Source organism: Varanus komodoensis, unplaced genomic scaffold (assembly GCF_004798865.1).
Source record: "Varanus komodoensis strain SLA01 unplaced genomic scaffold, ASM479886v1 scaffold7_3, whole genome shotgun sequence".
In the NCBI taxonomy this organism is placed as follows: Eukaryota; Metazoa; Chordata; class Lepidosauria; order Squamata; family Varanidae; genus Varanus; species Varanus komodoensis.
The window spans coordinates 12235464-12246008 of record NW_025336480.1 but is presented as its reverse complement, the minus strand read 5'-3'; the positions used below and the strand labels follow the sequence as shown (position 1 = coordinate 12246008).

At 44.7% G+C, this 10545-nt stretch overlaps 1 protein-coding gene across 2 annotated transcripts in view; it reads left to right on the top strand.

Moving 5' to 3' along the window:
* Positions 1 to 5935: 5935 nt before the first annotated feature.
* LOC123035696 (core histone macro-H2A.1) overlaps positions 5936 to 10545 on the top strand; it is a 59503-nt gene continuing 54893 nt past the window's right edge. For both annotated transcript variants that reach the window (XM_044454115.1, XM_044454114.1), the window contains exon 1: positions 5936 to 6048. The gene's annotated coding sequence lies outside the window, so the exon portion shown is untranslated. The remainder of the gene's footprint in view (positions 6049 to 10545) is intronic.

Sequence of the window (10545 nt, the reverse complement as noted above, 5' to 3'; positions counted from 1 at the left end):
AAATTATTCTGGTCAAGGAGAAGGTAAGGCAAGAACCTTCCACCTTGAGACAGCATTCACCTTTACTCTGAACTGGTACAGTGCAGACATAGGTATGCCATTCATTCATTCATTCATTCATTCATTCATTTTCTATACCACTCAACAACCAAAGCTTTCCGAGCAGTTCACTTCATTGGAAAAGAGGACTTGGTAAAAAAATACTACTCAACACAGTCACCATCTAGATATCCAGGAGCAAAGCTCCAAACTATGAGCCACGATGATTTTAAAAATTGCTGAATCCGACTATACTAGTTTCCCCATGATTAACTTTTTAAAAGTCCAGATTGCCAGAAAATAATTGCATCAATTGGAAATTCATTGCTTTAGGCTTCCTGAAGAATCAGATGTCTCAGAATAAATTAACATCACTGTTTGCCTCATAAAATCTCTGAGTCCGAATCGACTACAAATAAGGAAAACCATATATCATTCCCCACTGTGCAGAATCATTCTTGCACACAGAAACAACATGCCCAAAGGGGTCGCGTGGTGGCAAGCTCCTTCCTGTGCACCAGTCACCATCAACGGATTAGGGTACCGTGCCATGGTGGCATTTTGTCTTTGAGCGGTGAAGCAGAGCCTCACATTTTGGCTGCTGGGAATTGCTAAAGGGATACTATTCAGGCAATGGAATGTGCTTTATTAAGTTTTTAAAATGCAAATTTTGTGTGGCTGAATTAATACTAGAACACTCACCTTCCATTTCTTCTCCACTAACTGAACGGCACAATTTCACACGCTGCAACTTTATGAGTGACATCAAAATTAAAAATGCTGTTGGGCCGCAACCCACTAGGGCTGGAGCCCTGAGTCTTTCCTTTGGAGCCCCAAATCTCTGAGAGACCATCCGCCTCACTATGCTGCTCTCCAAGGTACAGGGTCCTGATAACCTCTGTTGCACCTGATCCCTTGGACTAGCTGTTTTTTGCTCACAGGTGCTTCACTTCCTGCTGTCCCCCTCTCAAATATTTCTGCCTGAGGGGTTCTGTTTATGGTTTTTTCCCCCCTGAAAGCAAATGTCCTTCTCTCCCTGTTCATACATCCCTTTTTACAAATAGAGATGTCCATAGAATACAAGATCCTTTAAAGACATCACTGAGCAGGAGAAGGAGACAGAGGGAGACTATATTGTATATGCAAATTAGCATATGCTATTTCATTTTATTTTGTCCTCTGGGATCTTTTGGGTACTTAGCATTTCCCCAATCCAAATGGTATTGACAGATGGTTTGGATAAAGAATGTTGCTATGTCTGTGATGCAGAAGCTGAGAACTGTTTTTAGGCCCTAAGGATCAAATTACTTTCCAGGGTATGATGTCAGGTGTCAGGTCTCATCTTTCTGAGCTTCTCAGCGCATGAAGAAAGGAATAGTTCAGCCTTTCTCCAACACTGAGCAGGAAACCCACTTTTACCTTTACTCAGTGAAATCAAAGATAAGCATTGTTTCCCCCTCAGAAGCCACATGGGGAAAAGTGGAGGGCAGTGGGAGAGGGCAGGGCCTGGGGAGAAACCCCCATGGGCTGGATGGAGAGTCCTTATGGAACAGAGGTTCTACATTCCTACTATGATGTAACACCGATGTGGACTGGTGAATGATGCAAGAAAGATGCATCAGGTGGTTTGCACAAGATCAGCTGCATCTGTTTTATGAAGTGGTTTTGCCACTAGGGAACTCAGGCCACTTGCCTTAATTCAAGTGCTCATCTCCAGGACAATCCAGGATAATGACTTGGAATATTGCCTACTCAAGGAAGTTAATAATAGCCTCATCAGTACAACAATCCAACATGTGCTGCTAGTACATGGTAAACATGCAAAGACAATAGTTGCATGTTTATGCAGGTTTAGAGTAGAGGTGAGCACAAGGTAGATTAGGAGCCACTGGTAAATCTCGAAGGGATTTGCAAATGATTGGCTGACTTCCAGTGGTTTAACCAGAGCATCAACAAAATGACTCTGCTGAAATGATGCGAGTTTGGTATCAGGAATGGAACTTTGAGTGCAAGGGACTCTGAATTCTATTCAGTTCTGGTATTTAGAACAAATGTTCACATGACTCCAGTCCTCCGTCAGCTTCACTGGCTTCCCATTGAAGTCTGGGCCCAATTCAAGGTGTTGGTGATGACCTATAAAGCCCTAAACGGCTTGGGTCCTGGTTACCTGAAGGAGCGCTTACATCCATATATGCCCGCCCGCCCCTTGAGATCAGCGGGAAAGGCCCTTCTCCGGGAACCCTCCGTGAAAGAAATTAGGAGGGTAGGTACTCGGAGGAGGGCTTTTTCTGTGGTGGCACCAAATCTATGGAATGCGCTCCTGGCGCCGTCGTTATTTGTTTTTCGGCGCCAGGCGAAGACCTTTTTATTTAAACGTCATTTTAATTGTTAATATTATTTGCTTATTTTATCTGGCCAGGGCGACTTATTTTATATTGTTAATTTGTATATATATTTGAATGTTTTATATTTTAATTTTATGTTGTGAGCCGCCCCGAGGCTTCGGCGAATGGGGCGGCATAGAAATGTTTTAAATAAATAAATAAATAAATAAAACCCCTGTCCTCAGAATTCTTCAATGGCCAATGCATTCGTTTTACACCAAGCTCTGGTTGATAAATGCTACTAGAAAAGGAAATAGAGTCACCAACCTGAACACTATCTATCCTGATCAAGGGAAAAATGTATACCTCGCAACAGAAAATTGAGAATTTGCTCTGGAAAAAAATTACTGCAAAGGCTCAGCTTTTGAGACAGAATAATCTTCTATGTGGAAAAGTTGGCATGCTTGCCCTTTTGTATGCTGTTAAGTATAGCAGCGGCAGATGGACTCCTGATGTCCTCTAAGACAGTGTCTTCTGAAGCTCCTCTGGTCTACACATCTGTCTGGTACTTTCAGTTTGAGCCTGCCTAATAGACACAATAAATGTAACTGCCACTATTCACTTGTAACAAACAAGATCACAGCTTGGTAGTATATTTGTTCCATAGTTCTTCCTCTTAAATTAGTATGAAAAACTAGTGAAGTAATCAGCTTTTTCACCATTAAATAAGTTAATGGACTGAATTCAATCCATTAGTCTTCAGTAACAGTTTACATTTCTGGTTTTTGATTTTTTAAAAATTTGTAGCATTTGTGCCTACAGGAAAGTCCCAGTTTTATAATATGATTACTATAATGAACACAATACTCTTCTGATTTTATAAGTACCATTTCAGTTTTTGGAAGAATCATATCAATGCCTACTATGTCGACCTGCCAGTTTAGTTAATTCTCTGTCACAAGAGGACGGCAAATGTACGATTGTATGTTTCTTTCCTGTTGGAAGTGCACATCAAACTTAGTGCAAATTAAGATTTCAAAAGCTCGGGGCTGGGGTCCCTTGGATGGCTATTCCCTCTTCCTCCTTTTCTCAACCACCAATTAGTGCAGTCCCACTTTTCTGAAGTTTCAAAAAGTTGGAAGTGCCTCATGGAAGGCTGGTTTCTGGGGAAAGATCTTAAAAATAAAATATGCTGGTATTTTTGTATGCTGCTCCAGCCTCCACTAGAATGCAGCCCCTAAAAGCAACTCCAAAATGTACTCTAGCCCTTGCACTAAAAAAGGTTCAACACCCCAGTGTAAATCATACGTAGATGTATTGTAATAAATATCCTCTCATGCATTGCAATTAACTCTTGTATATACCAATACTAATAAGTGTTGAAATGAATCACATACCCTTCAGCACCCTTTATTCCCTGAAAAGCCTTTCCTAAGAATCAGGGCCACCTCAGGGAAGGCCTGCAGAGGGAGGGGGAATTCCTGAAAAATTAAATGCAGGCAGTACAATTGCCTATGGAACCAATTGCCTGGGGAGGTCATGGGTTTTCCCGCACTGAAGGCATTCAAGATGCCACTGGACAGCCATTCGGGAGGATGGTTTGACTTGGAGTCCTGCACTGAGCAGGGGATTGGAGCAGATGACTTTCTTGGTCCTCTTCCCCTCCCCACATTCTATGAATCTACAGAAAAATTAGACAAGGAACAAGGACATCTGCAGTGCTAGCTCTGACACAATACTAGCACCAAACTGACCCAAGGCATTTTGTCTGAGACACAGAGACAGATTGGCAGCTAAATCTTACTTTGGTACAAGTGCACATTCTACCACATCTCTGATATTCCACATTTCCAGTTCTATTTATGAACCAAGTAAAATTCTCCTCTCAAAGGGCCAGACCTTGCACATGTACCATGTGGTGAGTTAACAAAAGGCCTTTCATAGTGAGTAAACAAGTTGATTTTCTCTTGCCTAGGCCAGAGGGAATGATATGTAAAAGGCAAGAACAGTGAAGAAATATGACAAGGTTTCTGTGTGAACTGTATGCAAACATATGTGTACAGTCCATATGTACAGAATCTTTATTCCAAGGTAGATTCAAATTGCTTTTGTGCTCCTCATTGCTGATGGATGCTGGGATTTCTCTCTTTGCAGCTGGATATAACTAGGGTGGCAAAAGTCCTGCCTGGGTAAAATGCTGTGGCTCTCCAGTTGAGGAATGAGTGACACCTTCCCAGAGAGGCCTGCTCAGCACTTACATTGTATTCTTTTTGGTGCCAGACAAAGCCCTTTTTATTTTCCAAGGGAATTCAGTTTTTCAGCTTCTGTTTTAAACTTGGTACTGTGTTTTAAGTCTCTGTACTGCTGCTGTTATTTTTATTTTATATTTATATTAAATAGTTATCTTTTATATTTTATAGTTATATTTTAACTTCTTGTGTTTTATGACTTGAATAGTCATGGAAGCTTCAGCTATTGAGTGGAATAAAAATATAATCAATAAATAAAACTGTGTGGCTAGAAGTTCCCTGCCACACAGAGAGGGCATTTCTATCCACTTTGCTGCTCACCTTCTCTGAGCAGCACTGGGGGCCTCCACCCATGTTCTTGCCTTGTGGTTTTTGAAGGAAGAAAGGTGAGCAGTTGAGGGGAAATGGCATACCCCCCCCCCCCCGTCCTGGGAAAGGTATTAATGTGTGGTTCCCTGGGATTTAGCCCAGAGGGGGCACATTTCAGCACTTGGGAAGCCTAAACAGAAAAGGAACCACTGTGCTCACTCCTGTGTATGAGAAGCACTGACAAGGCTAAGCAGTAGTCCCTTCTCTGGGCAATGCTGCCAGCTCATTAGCTAAGGCCATCAAAAGGGGAGTGAAAGGAGGTGGGAGGAAGCAGGGCGTATCTTGCTACTGTCCAGCAGGAGAGGGCACGCAAGCAGACAGTAATCCTTGCCTCTGGACAGGAAGGAGAGGGAGGCGGAGGAGGCGCTGCCTGCCTTGCACCCAGTCAAGTGCACATCTTGGATCGCCTGGAAAAACCATACTGGGCTAGAGGGACCAAGGGTCAAGGAAGTAGTGCCGTCCATGGCAAGGGATCGTTTGAGCTATCCATGGTGCTGACTCGCATCCTCCATGCAGATTCACCACCAGGGATAGCTCCCAGAGAGCTCCAAAGAAAAGCTGCCGTGGATAAGAAGCCCCACGGACACGGGAACCAGCAGCTTTCCCTGCCAGACACCGACGGGGCGCGCCAGCCGCCAGCGGCAGCGGCCAGCGCTTCTGCCCTTCTCGGATCTCACACCGAACACCGCTGCGCGGAGGAGCATGGCCGGCTCCGCGCGCGTGTGGACGCGGCACGACCCGCGGGAGTCTCCGCGCGAAATGCGGCGGGGGGCGCGGTGCCACGCGCGGGTGCGCAGGAGCGGCGACGGGGCGGGGGCGGGGAGGCGACGCGGGAGCCGCGGCTGCCCAGGCGGCCGGCGAGCGCGGCTGCGTGCAGGCGACAGGCGGACGGGCCCGGCGGGGCCGAGGGAGGAGACGGAGGGGATGTGACGAGCGCTTCGCTGTGCATTGTGGGCCATCACGCTCAGGCTGTCTACTTGTTCCAGTTCACACCGCGGCTGAGCCGAGAGGGGAGCGAGAGCGCAGGGAGACATATTGCTGCCGCCGCCGCTCCTGGAAGCCATCCTGTAAGTGCTTGACGCCGCGCTCCTTCGCGGGGACCGTGCGCCGCGCGAAATCTGCCCAGGCGCTTGCCAGTCTGCCTTGGCTGCGACGCGATTGCCCCCCTCCCCGCCGCCGCCGCCTTGTCATTTTTGGAAGGTGGGGTTGGGAACGGCTGTATATTCCCTTTCTTTCTCTTTCTCTCTCTGCTTTCCTCGCATTCTCTTGCCATCGGACTGCAGCGCTTGCAGCAGCTCCAGCTGGCCCTTTGGAAGGGGCGTGAGTGTGCCTGTGTGTGTGTGTGTGTGTGTGTGTGTGGGACAATAAAGTTAAGCTCCTGCGAGATCAAAGGAGGGCATTAACCGCGACTCCTCTGGCATCTGGGGCTTACCAGGAGGGGGCGGGGGTGTAGGCGATGAAAGATCTCCTGCGAACCGTGTCTGCCCCGGAATCGAAGGGGTTACTGAAGAGATCTGTGCCCTTAAGGAAACCAGGAAATGCACTGTCTCCCCGCTGCCACAGTTCCAGTCATGGCTATTTATTATTTTGATTTCGTCTCTCGTAGAGATGTAGTTACTAGGAGTGGGATGCGACCGTTGAACTCCAGGAAGACTCGTTTATTGCACAGTGGCGTTAAAAGCAAAGTTTGGTCTATACCCACCATCAGCAAGACCGCCCTCCCCTCCCCTCCCCTCCCCTCCTTTCCACCTCGGGTCATTGGGCACGAGAAGATAATATGCAAAGACGTCAAACAGACTTGCTGGGAAACCGTGCCAGGACATGTGCGTGTCGCTTTTACATGACAGGGACAACCCGGGCCCAAAGTGGCTGGATTGCACATTGGGAAGGACTTAACCTCAAGGGGTGTATCCGTGTATGCTGTAAAGCAAAGAGGGAAGTGCTGCTTAAACGGAGGGGAAAGCAATATTGCATCAAGGATGGGCGCTAAACAAAGTATTTTAACGGCCTCCCTCAGAGCCTCTGGCCCTTCTGCCTGAAAGATTTGACCTGCTCATGCTAATATATGTCGGAGTGGGTGCTGCTACTCCTTGCAGAGAGCTGCAGCAGAGTGTAGGCAGTGTATAAAAAGATTTGGAAGGCAGTGGGTATAAATAAATGCAGTTCAAAACATAAACCACTTTAACTGGACCAAGGGACTTCACTCCAAACCAAGACCATAGCCTGCGTATTACATGTGGCCCACTGCCTAATAGGAAAACTGCTCTTGAGTAAATGGATGACAGTGCCGGATTGCAAGCTGAGTCACTTTTGATAAACATATGGTAGTGTTTGATTTGTGAATCTCCTTGAAATGGATCCCAGCTTACTCACATTTAGAGTAAACTCCCTGTAATCAAGTGGACAAGTTAGTTATGGCTAGTCCATTTCTGGTGACTTCTTGCAAGCAGGGCTAAGTTTGGATCCAAACTAACCTGTTTGTTTGGTTTTTCCTCCTTGAAATATCTTTGCAGTGAAATGTTTAAACCTTGCTTTGTTGCAAACCAGATGTTGCCATTTTGTGTTTACGCATGTGGCTCCAGCTTAAATCAGAAATGCCTTCCTTCAATGTACATATAGAGTTTCAAATGCTGGCACATACTTAATTTGCATCAAATTATCCTGATTTCAGATATTGTCCATAACTGTTCATATTTATACCTATGTTTATTGTGAGACTGTCACTTAGCAACAGGTGTGTAGGGATTGCTATGGTGCATGAGCTTTTCTCTGCTTTTCCTCAGGGTTTGAAGGCTGCAAACCAAAAGCAAGCAAGTCTGTAATTAGAGACAAAGCACCTGAGTAGAAATTAGAAGCGCTATTTGAGCGAATACAAGGCAGTTGTATTTAGCACATACCTGTTTTTGATTGGTATAACATTGAATTAAATGACAATACAACCAAAGGCATCTGTCTAAGCTACTTACAGTATAGTTAACGCATTTCTCTTTACTTAATTTGCTGGTAAGAAATGAGCAAACCCAGTTCTAAAAGAAGCTGGGGTGGGGTATGTGTGGATGCAATAATGGAGATTAGGTAGTGTTCACAGTTTCAATGCAGTTGACATAGTACTGATAAAGATTGAATATGCCAGTCTGTATTCAGCTTAATACACATGTGGTCTAATTTCCTTCTGGATTTATGCTGCTGTAACTGAGAACAGAACCTGAAGCAGTGACATCAAATACTGGAAAATACAGCTCGGGGATACCTAACTTTAGCACAAAGTGATGCATGCACTATTGATTAGAAAATATATCAAAAATTTATAGAGTCACAGGAATGTAGTGTGCACTTCTGGAACTCATCTAGTGTCATAAAATAAATTCTATTATATAAAAGAGATATTTGAGGGGGAAATAAAAGGATCGTTTAAATAAAAGAGGATGTCATGTTCTGCAATATATAAAAATAAGACTTTCTAACTCAGAAACAGAATATCAATATTCCAACAAAATTAGATAGGAAAATTAAAAGAAATGTTTTCCAGTTGGTATGATTGCTTCTTATTAATTAAAGATAATTATCCTTACACCACAGTTTGCAAGTCTGGGAGAAACTGGGGCAAGACTGCAGAACCTCAGGACTGGGAGTCAAATGTAGCACTCCCCACATGGCCATGCACTCTTTCACTGGCCGCACCCCTTTTCCCCGGTGATGTCCTGGCATTGCACAGTTTATCCCCCTATTCTGAGCATTTGAAAAGCTTCTCCCAAGACTTAGCTGCTGATAGTAAGCCAAACAATCCAGTATCTTGGCCCTGGCCCTCCTGCCCTTGATCTCACACACCCCCAGGAGTGCAACCCCCAAGAACTTCTCCAAACTGGAATTCGACCCTTATGCTGAAAGAGGTTCAGTACTCTTGGACTCTGATAGGTGAAAGGGATAAAGGAAAGACGTAGAAGTTCTCATCACATGTTTGCATGTTCAGTGAAAGCATGCATGATGGTGCTGGAAGGTTGCTGGCATTGCTGTGGCAGGGTCCACCCTTCTGTTGGCTTATATTTGCCATTGCAGAGGAGTATCTTTGCTTTGTTTTACAAACAGCCTTAAGAAAAGTTTCCTTGGATTAAACTGTTCATATTCTTTATTTATTAAATGTTCAGTGTAAGAGAAGAGTTAACACTGTGACAAATGTACTAAGCTTTCTCACACATGTTCATTTCCTCATGTACTTTACATGCCCGTGCACACATCCTAAACAAAACACAAAGAGGGATGCAAGGCAGTCTCTTTCCCTGTCCTTCGTCAGCTGAGTTGGGGGTTTCACATAAGCATCTGGCTGAGCACTGTTAGAAACAAGTTGATGAACTAGAGAGGCCTGTGGTCTGATCCGGCAAAGTTGTTTTCATTGTCATTATTTTCTTTTGTTTAGATAGTGGCCTGATATAGAGAAACTTATGTTTGTGGAGACACAATGAATGTTCACCAAACAAGACCCCTGCAGTCTCCATTATTTTTCTAAGCATTTAAACGGCAAAAAGAAAGATGGAGCACATGTTATGAATACACAAAAATGGTCCCAAACAAGACAAAATTCCAAATCAAGAGAAACCTATGAAATGGCTGTATCGCAGGCATTTTGAAATACGGCCAGTTTATAATGGTCATCTTAAAATTTCTCTGTGCCAAAATTATTTGGGACAAATTGTCTTGATTTTATAAGTCTTGTTTAGAGTACAGAATGGGGTTTGATCTCTCTGCCTTAAGTATAGATATGCAACTGTACTTGTAATTTTGGAATGGAACTTTCTCTTTTAGGGTCTGGATCTGTAAAGCTTCCTGTGTAGGCTGTGTGATAGAAGGAGCGGGAGAGCACAGTTTCCTGGATACGGCCCACTTAACACTGGCTGCCCTTTTGGAGGCTGTATATGAATCCAGGGCAGTGCTAGTGTTGTACTGGTTGTTTGCTTGCCTTCTGGAAACATAGGGTAGGTAAGAAAAGGAAAATAAGGGGCACTGGGACACAGTGGGGAATAGGGAGTGGGTGCCTGGACTGGAGTAGTGGTGGAGCATGAGGGTAGTAGGTAGCACAGGTGAATGGGCCGGGGAGTGCCATTGTGATGTCATGGACAGAGTGTCGGAATGATACTGGGGAGACCTGAGTTTGAACCCCAACGCAGCCACCAAGCATACTGAATGACCTTAGAGCAGTCACACACTCTTTCCTTAACCAACTCCCAGAGGTGCTGTGAAGCTAAAATGGGATAATCAAATATTTTCCACCCTGGCTGCTTGCAGGAAGAGTTGGGTAAATGAATAAAAGACGCTTTAATGTGCTAGGCTAGAATGATTGTATCTGATGGTTGCAAACGAAACATTGTCTCTTGGCAATAAATAGAAGGCGATGAAAACATGACAAATGTGTTTCTAGTTCATCTTGGCATTTATCCAGTCCCAGGAGATCATTATCTAATGTCAGTGTCCCATTGATGCTGTGACATATATCTGGCTGAATCTGTCATCCGCGTATGGAAGCATATGTGCGTTTACCTCAGAACAGACAAGCCACTGCCTCGTCCCCG